We start from the raw sequence: 8,851 nt of genomic DNA, 5'->3' as shown, positions 1-8,851 counted from the left end.
TATTGTTTTATTTTGCGCTCCCTTACTGTTTCATGTAAGTTACGAAATAAATATGTTATGACGGATTTTGCGTGCGTATACATTTGAAATGAGATGCTAGAAAAATTTTCTTCATTGGGACAATTTTAAACGAATCTTTGATATTAATAGAAGTTAGTATAATTTTGAGATGTATATAATTCAAACATTTAACCCATCTTTTGCTAAATTAATATCACTTATAGATCTATTTAAATGTGAATGAGTTAGATAGGTATTTACAGCTAGTAATTACTTACTACAAATAGTCAGCGACGTTCCAGGGGATGGAGATACTACTCCAGATTATATGTATAATGGAACCAAATGACGATAATTTCCTATGAATCACACAAAGATCGCATGAATCCGTTGGAAACGCATAGAACTATCAAGTATTAAAACAAAAAAAATCTAATTGACAACGTCCTTCGTTTTTAGGAAGATCAGTTTAAAGGGCATTCAACTCCCAGGATGACGCAAGGACCTAAGATGTCACATCCCACCCAAAACCCACAATCCCACAACCAAACGAAACTCGAACGTAGTCCTCTTCAGTGTCGCTCACCCATAGAAGCAATAGTAATGAATAAATCGTGTTTTAAACCCCATTATCGCCCACGCGGCGCGGCGTGTGCCGACTGCTGGCCTGTCAAAACACGCGATCCACACTCGCGCCAATTGATACAACGCAAACGTACCAACAAACTGATGTGCTTATAATCATTCGATTGTGCTGGTGGCCATGTATGAATATTAGTGTGCGAAGTCCCGTGTCCCCTAGTGGGGTAAGGGGAAGATGATTTGTTCATCTGTTTGATTTGTTGTTTTTTTTGCGGCCAAGTAGGTGATCAACTTTTTGTGTCCAGCCAGACCAAGAATTTTTATTTGTTGGGGACAAAACGAACCCAGGACCCCGTTCTACGCCTACGCGGTAACCAATGTACGAAGGACGCGGACAATATTATTACGAAAGATTGTTTTTGTGATAAAAATAATGAAGGAAGTTTTTTTTTCTATGTCAATTGTGTGATCGTGTTGGTATATAAAGTAGGCATATTGTAATGGACTTCTATGGATAATTGTGTTACGTGTAGAGATTTTAAAAAGTACATTTACAATGGGTTAAAATTATTTCGATATTACATTACAACAAACTGCCACTTTTACATCAGCTCAAAACGTACGGTTAAAGCTTACAAAATCAGACAGTTCTATACTTAAAATAAATTATAAAAAAACTGCAAAAAAATCAAATCATAGCCACCATCTCAAAACATAGAGATACTTTATAGAGCATTTGATCGAATTATACCTTCCTCTGTTTACACAATCGACTTTTTGATCTGATTGTAACGACGTGCCACGCGATCCGAGCAATTCGGTCGATATTAGAGCATCGATTATTCGATACTCGTGAATAATATCGAATCGACATGTTTATGGATTGCGCTCAAACAATCGGTTTGTATCGCTTTGTGTTTTAGATGATTTTTCATAGCAAATAGATTGTTTTCTTGCTTTGGTGCTGTTTGATTTGATAAGGATGTAGGACATGTTTGAAGAACGATGTAGTTTAAACTCCTGTGTAGATGGATTGGCTTTGCTGGTTACTACATGATACCTTCCACAGACATAGACTTTGAGAAAAACAATTTCAATACAATTTGCACTTTAATGTGTCGTCAGAAGGAATATATTGAAGTGGTACCGACTAGAAACGCTACTATATAGTATCGATAATAATACTACCTACGTATACCTTGTAATTACTTTCATTGAATGTCTCATTAATCAGCATTTATTGGTGCATCAATTTTTATGGAGCTAAATTCCTGGGTCAATTAATTGATCAATTTCATGTAAAATAAACGATAATACATGAGAAGCGATTAATAAAAATCCTACAGATTTGAACGAATCGTGTAATAAAAACGATCGTAAAGCACACGAAGAAAAATTTATATTATGAAAATTGAAAGACGTGAATCACGTTCCAATAGCCGCACGACGACTCCTACCGCAAGAAAGCAGCTATTATTTCATTAAAACATCACCGGAAACATCAACGTGAAACCCAAAAGGCCGCTCAAATAAATAAACTAGTTTACACGTCACGATATCGGAGCGATAAAAATTCTTCCGTCGTAACGTATAAATCTCGTAGTGTCAATTAAGTCAGCCTAATGTCGTATTTATGTAAATCGGTGACGAATCGTGGCTCACAGTGACCGAATTGACCCGTTCATTTAGATACATAACTTTACAAATGTCATAGGATTCTCGCAACCGTAGATCATGTCTTATCGCAGATTCTAGGTCTTCTGCACCCATCTAGACTTATTATTATTCGAGACATCTTTATTATAGCTCTTGTTCAACACATGTACGATGATAGTCTATTTGTTTTTTGGAAATATTAAACGTGACAAATAATTTTGTGTTGGTATCTTAGGCCGGATTTCAATTCAACATCAAGCAAGTACCTTATTGGTTGGTTGGTTTATAATTTATATTACAAAGCCCTGCTGCTGCGTGTATATGTATGTGGTACTTTGTAGTTATTAAACTAAAATCATAAAAAAGAGAAAATAAACACAAAAACTTTTATACTACAATACGAAGTTTACGTTACATTTAAAAAAGTACTAATTACAACTCTTAACATTTTCGTGATTAATCTATATGGTTGATACTTCACAACAATAACGCAAAAGACCTAGCACCGTTTGTAGATGTATGTTGAAGAATGCAAATGCTATGCCATTCAAAACCCACTCAGGTTGTAAAATCACAAGGATCGACATTTTCTCATATGAACCGCTGACCGTTAAGTGTGGGTGGTGTTACCATTTTGGGTGTTTTAAACAAATAAATGGTCGTGTTGTTGACATAAAACGGTTGCTGATTTGACCGCTAACGGTTGAAATACTATGGAAATTGGAAATCGCTTTCAGTTGCGTGGGCGACGCGATCGTGGATGGACGTGTTGGGTTATTTTTTTAGCATTTCTGAATGATAAGTGTATCGTGTGAAACGTTTTTAACCTTACTAATTAGTCGTCCCAGCTGTGGGGTTAAACCGGGATAAACTTAAAAAAATACCATGCACCAAACCAGACATAATGTAATGACATTATATATCATAATTGAATTCAATTCTATACAGTTATGATTTTTCGAAAATCTTAAAACATTGACACAAACACAAACTTAGGTTTAAAAATGACTAAAAATGACTATGAATTGTAACATTATGAATAGCGTTTAAAATTTCTACTTGATAAGTCAGCTTTTGCACCATATAAAACCTGGTGAGAAATAAAATATAGGCTTACTAGGTAAGCCTAAAAAAGGGTTATAATAAAGCGACAAATGTTTGTTAATCATATCAAAAAACTATCGCATTCTAAACATACTATTAGCGCGATTATATTAATAATAGAATTTTGTAGATCTACTATAAAACCCAAGGACAAATTTAGCAAATGTCCTTAAGAGTGAATTTTAAATCACACAACAATAGAAAGGTGATACATTTTGAATGAATGAACTATTAAAGAAAAATTAATATTGGAATATTATAAAAACGTTTATATCCATAATTTATCCTTATTAACTCGACCACCTTTTATTTTTGAATAAAATCGTCAAACGATATTGATTGTTCTACAAACTTCGAAAAGCAATTATCATATAATAAAAACAATTTCATTCCTATATCAATAACCGCGGGCGACAGCCAACATGTTAATAGCAGAAATAAATTAAGATTCAAAACAAAATAAATATAATAAATATGGCGGATGATTAACGGCGCCATTGCAATGCGCGGGAGCGGCCATCTTGTTGAGCCATTATTGTGTAATATTATCTAATAGTATTTTAATTTTAAAATTGCTATATACCTAGTTAAATTTAATTAAACATTATGTGTATAATATAACGACTTAATATATTTAATTGACAATAAATTGATCCTAAACAAATCAATTTAAATAGGATAATGTAAATAAATGTATAAAAATACTGGTTTTATCAACTCTTCGAATAAGATGTACTAAATAAAATTGTATAATTAACTCAATTATCGTTAATTGGAAATTAATATTTGATTGAGTAAGGAAATTTTAAATTAAACTAAATTCATTTTTAATCATATATAATGCATATATTTTCAAAACATCTGCAAAAATTCAACGCAAATGAAAAACATACAAAAAAACTAAATTAGGAGAGTATTTATCTACACCATGATTAGGAATTAAGTAACCTATGAAGTGACGGATAAAATAATGGTGTCTTTCTCTTATCCACACACTTTCACTATCTTTGTCCTTGTCATAAATAATATAGTTAACATTGTATGTAATCGTCTCCATGACTACAACAATTACACAATTAACCTCGCTGATGCGTGCTAATCGTACAATGTGAATTATATTATATAAAATTTGTGTGTTTGTATCGACTGAGCTTTGAATCAGCCAAGTATATAAATATTTTATACAAAATTTAAAACATAAGGTACTTACCATGAATAATAAATACATATCGACAAATGAAATTTTCAAAGGGAATTTTAAAAAGGACTTTCACTATCAGCATTTTATAAGAAGTGAAATATATAAAATATATTTAAATAACTCAAATAAAATCTATACTAATATTATAAAAATGAAGAGTTTATTTGTTTATTTGATTTTTTGAACGCACTAATCTCAGGAACTACTGGTTCGATTTTAAAAATTCTTTCAGGGTTAGATAGCCCATTTATTGAGGAAGGCTATAGGCTGTATATGTACCACGGGCGAAGCCGGGACGGACCGTTAATAGGTTTTATAATATGATGGTAGTGAACTGAAATTTCTATTTCGGAAAAATAATAAGGATAACCCAGATGGGTCTCTAAAATGGACGATATTATTACCTAATATATAACAATTAATCTATAACAATTTAAGCAAGAAACCAGTCGCCATATATCAAATAATTTTATCGCCCAATTAAGTGTAATTACAAAAATATGTAGCGAATGATTAATCCCGGCACTGACATTGCGCGGGCGCCATTTGTAATTACATCCATCTCGGTCACGCTCCAGACGAGCTATTACTCCGTGGGAACACCATCAAACGCGGTGTATTGATTTCGACGTGTTTATTGTTTCAATATTGACGTTTAAATAGGTGTGTCGTCGCTTAATTTTCCACGTTTTTTGAACGAATGTTTGTTTCATTGTTCTAGGTCGTTGTTAATGTTCTAACATAGATAGATATATCGTGTAGTGGCTGAGTATTTGGTTCGTTGTTATTTTTAATTCAGAATGAATGAATACACGAATGAGGGAATGTTTTAATCGAGAGTATACATCTAGGTGTGGATGGACGGTTTCTTTAAAAGACAGATCATCTTTTGAAGATTTCCTCCCTTAAAGGGTTTTTTTAGATAAAAACTATATATTTATATAGTTACTCTTGTTTAAGCTTTACATATATAAACCCTAACGTATAGAAATATTTTCAGGTAGGTAGATACAGTTTAGAAAATAATCTAGATTTAAGTGAGTGGTGTGTAGTAGTACCTACGCACGGTTTGGTGCCGATTCAATTATCAATATAGATGTTTATAATATTGCTGCATAAATTGTATTTATGAGATACATAATAATTATGGCTTTATATAATTTAAATTATCTATTTTATTGATAAATAAAGTTCTTTCTAAAGATTATATATGTATTGATTGTATATACATATGGATATATATAGGTATTAAACTTACTGGCTGGGTATTTATGTACATATTACGAATTTTTTTAAACTAGCCGCTAGTCTAGCCGGGTCTACCCTAGTCATATAGGGATAAAAACTAGACAAAATACATCTTATGTCAATCAGTGAAGATGCAGCTTTCTTATAGTAAAATAATTGTTGGTATCAGTGAAACAGTTTTTGAGTGGAAACATTACAAACACATACAAAAACACAAATATTTCGCTGCTGATGCTGCTGCATTCAAGGTTTCACTAACGGAAGTAAATTCGTTGTTTGTTTAAATAATGACTAGAACATACTTCAGCAGCTACTATAATAGTAAAATTTTATCAGGAAGAGAATAGAATTAGGAAACTTTATTTGGTTAGTGCTTTTTCATAAAAAGCTTAAGACTCAGATTGAAAAGCAAACAAAAAATTCATATAGTTTTTATACCGTATCGATTTTATTTCCAAACAATTTTATATTTAGAACACTACCGAAAATAGTAACATTAGATGTCCGAGAGCCCAATAGGACGGTAGGTACATAGGTACCAGCTAACACACTTACATAACTCAACCAACTAATATTATTTATTTTCCACGATACTCGTAACATGTGTAGTTAATGCATTGTAGCTACAATAAAACTTATAGTATATGTGAATACATTTCCATATTTATTTTAATATATTTTATTACACCAATTATTTATGTATATTATAAGTGAGGTATGGGACACTATTTATACTTCTAATATATTACAGGTTATTTCATGCACCTGACCTATATCACAGGTTAGGTTATTTATATACCTATATCAGTTAGATCAATGAACCTATATCCTAATATCTACCCATATCTATAATTATAGATTGCTAGTACGTCTATTTAAATATTGATTTATCAATGGAAATATGCGAAAAAGATAAACATTTGTTTCACAATATTTTAGTCACAACACTAACTAACATTTGACTTGTTTAAAAATAGTTTAAATTGGATTGTATGATCCCAAATAGAACTGAAGCTTTTTTCGCATCTTTTCTTGTAATATACCTGTTTATTATGGAACAGTAATTTAGATGAATAAATCATACGCGGCTAGGCTTAATTTTCATCTTGCATTGTAAATACGTACAAGTATATAATACTCTAATTCAATTAAAATAATCCATTGTTTTCAAAGACAAAAGATATTTATAAATATCTATACATATAATTTTAATTTCCAGTTTTACAAAAGCATCTGTATACCAAATAAATATTTATTGAAACGTCGTGTTAAACAAAAATGATTAATACCATTGCACGATTAACATAAATTAAAAAGTGTTTAATCACGCATAAAATATTCGCAACTCCTCCAAGTGGAAATTTCTTAATAAAATTACTATGTATAAATTTTAAATGCAAATTATTAAGAAATTAAGGCGAAATTCACATCGCAAATGTTCTAGGCGAGTTGCAAACGTCAAAAGGGCTATGTTTGCGTTTCATCTCGCTCTAGCACCCCGCCCCCCTCCCGCCCCGCGGCCCGCAACGCACTACAACTAAAGATGGCGGACAAGAAAAATATATGCACTTCATATTGCGTTGCAGTCTTGGGCGAACCTTCGCTAATTCGATTGTTAGGATATTTGGTGGTCGTATTAACTTTTCGTTATCCGTTCTTGGTTTGTAAGTTTTAGAAGTGACGTTATATTTATAAATATGACAACATATATTATTTTGGGTATATCATAACTAACAGCTACCATAAAATATGGGATATTACTGGAATTAGATAAAAGAACTTTTTTATATTGAGGTTTGAATTAGTTGCTAATGTGTTCTAACTTATGCGTTCATAATAAATCAAAAAAACAAACGTATGTTTTTCAATTTTAGAATGAAAATTTTAAACGATATTCATGATTCTGAAATTATTCACTTTTTATTAGTTCAAATACCTCTTAAACGGGCCCAAAGTTATATTTACCCATCCCGTCCGTGCAAAATAAACCTATAAAATAATACGAGCTTTTTATCGTGGATATTATACTTTCAAATACGTATAAAATGCAAATTTTCGCAATAATATCGGAAAACACAAAAATTTCGAGGCCTAGTTGCTACAAAATATTTCACAGAACCGGCGCCGGCCGTCGCCTATACATCACTGAGAAGTTTTGCTCAATTTGCCAACTTTCGTTTCACCAAATTCAGTCTCGAAGGAAACTATGAGCTAACGTTACTTTTAACTGAATAAACTTTAAAATATAATTAATGTTTGTACAAAATATGGGTGAAATTAAGTAAAACTGTACAACGTTTATGATTGTACGTCGACATCGAGATATTTCCTCGCCGTTTTCCAATCGCTTACCTTACAGTAGAAATTCCTTCGAGTGTCAACAAGCAATGTCACCGGTTCACCGATCACCTGCAGCTAAGCAAACTCAACTATCCTTTGTTTTCCAACTGATATTTGTTTTCGACATACGTGAACGGCACTTGGTCAGGCGTCGATCGGATCCATCGGCGGATATTTGGGCAGGTGTATCGCGATGGTAGCGGGTAACACAACACTAAGCACTGGGTATGAACTGAACTGTGCGGGGTCCACTTCGCGGGGAACACGTGCGAATGTTTACGGTCGGCGGCGGGGCGGGTGGCGCGAACGCGAGCGGTCGGGGAGCGCGCCGCGGCCGGAGTGACGCGCGGCGCGGAGCGGGCGACGGCAGCGCCGCGGCGGCCGCCGGAACTAGCGCACTCAATCAAACGTCCCACCGTGATAAGATGCACTCTCTTTTTGCATTGCGCTCCACGTTTTTTTTTGTATTGAAAAATATGCGCTGCAGGCGCTGTTGCGATTTATTACGCTAAATCTTGAATGAATTAACATTATTAATCGTTAAGTATAAGGTTTCAATTATGAACAATGAATTATTGTCAAACGGAACAATGTTGTGGAGCAATAATATGGTCGAGGGCTTTCATGTACTTATTATTATAATATTATTTCTGTTATTAATATGACGATTATTAACCATCGCTTGGTGAAATAATCGTATTTTTTTTATTATTTATTAAT

At 33.0% G+C, this 8,851-nt stretch overlaps 1 protein-coding gene across 1 annotated transcript in view; it reads right to left on the bottom strand.

Moving 5' to 3' along the window:
• LOC119835106 (protein tiptop-like) overlaps positions 1 to 8,456 on the bottom strand; it is a 206,267-nt gene extending 197,811 nt beyond the window's left edge. The window contains exon 1 of the mRNA XM_038359737.1: positions 8,144 to 8,456. The gene's annotated coding sequence lies outside the window, so the exon portion shown is untranslated. The remainder of the gene's footprint in view (positions 1 to 8,143) is intronic.
• Positions 8,457 to 8,851: the final 395 nt, after the last annotated feature.

Source organism: Zerene cesonia, chromosome 20, assembly GCF_012273895.1.
Source record: "Zerene cesonia ecotype Mississippi chromosome 20, Zerene_cesonia_1.1, whole genome shotgun sequence".
NCBI classification, from domain to species: Eukaryota; Metazoa; Arthropoda; class Insecta; order Lepidoptera; family Pieridae; genus Zerene; species Zerene cesonia.
Note: the sequence above shows the minus strand (reverse complement) of the source record. Positions and strands in the feature narration are given on the sequence as shown.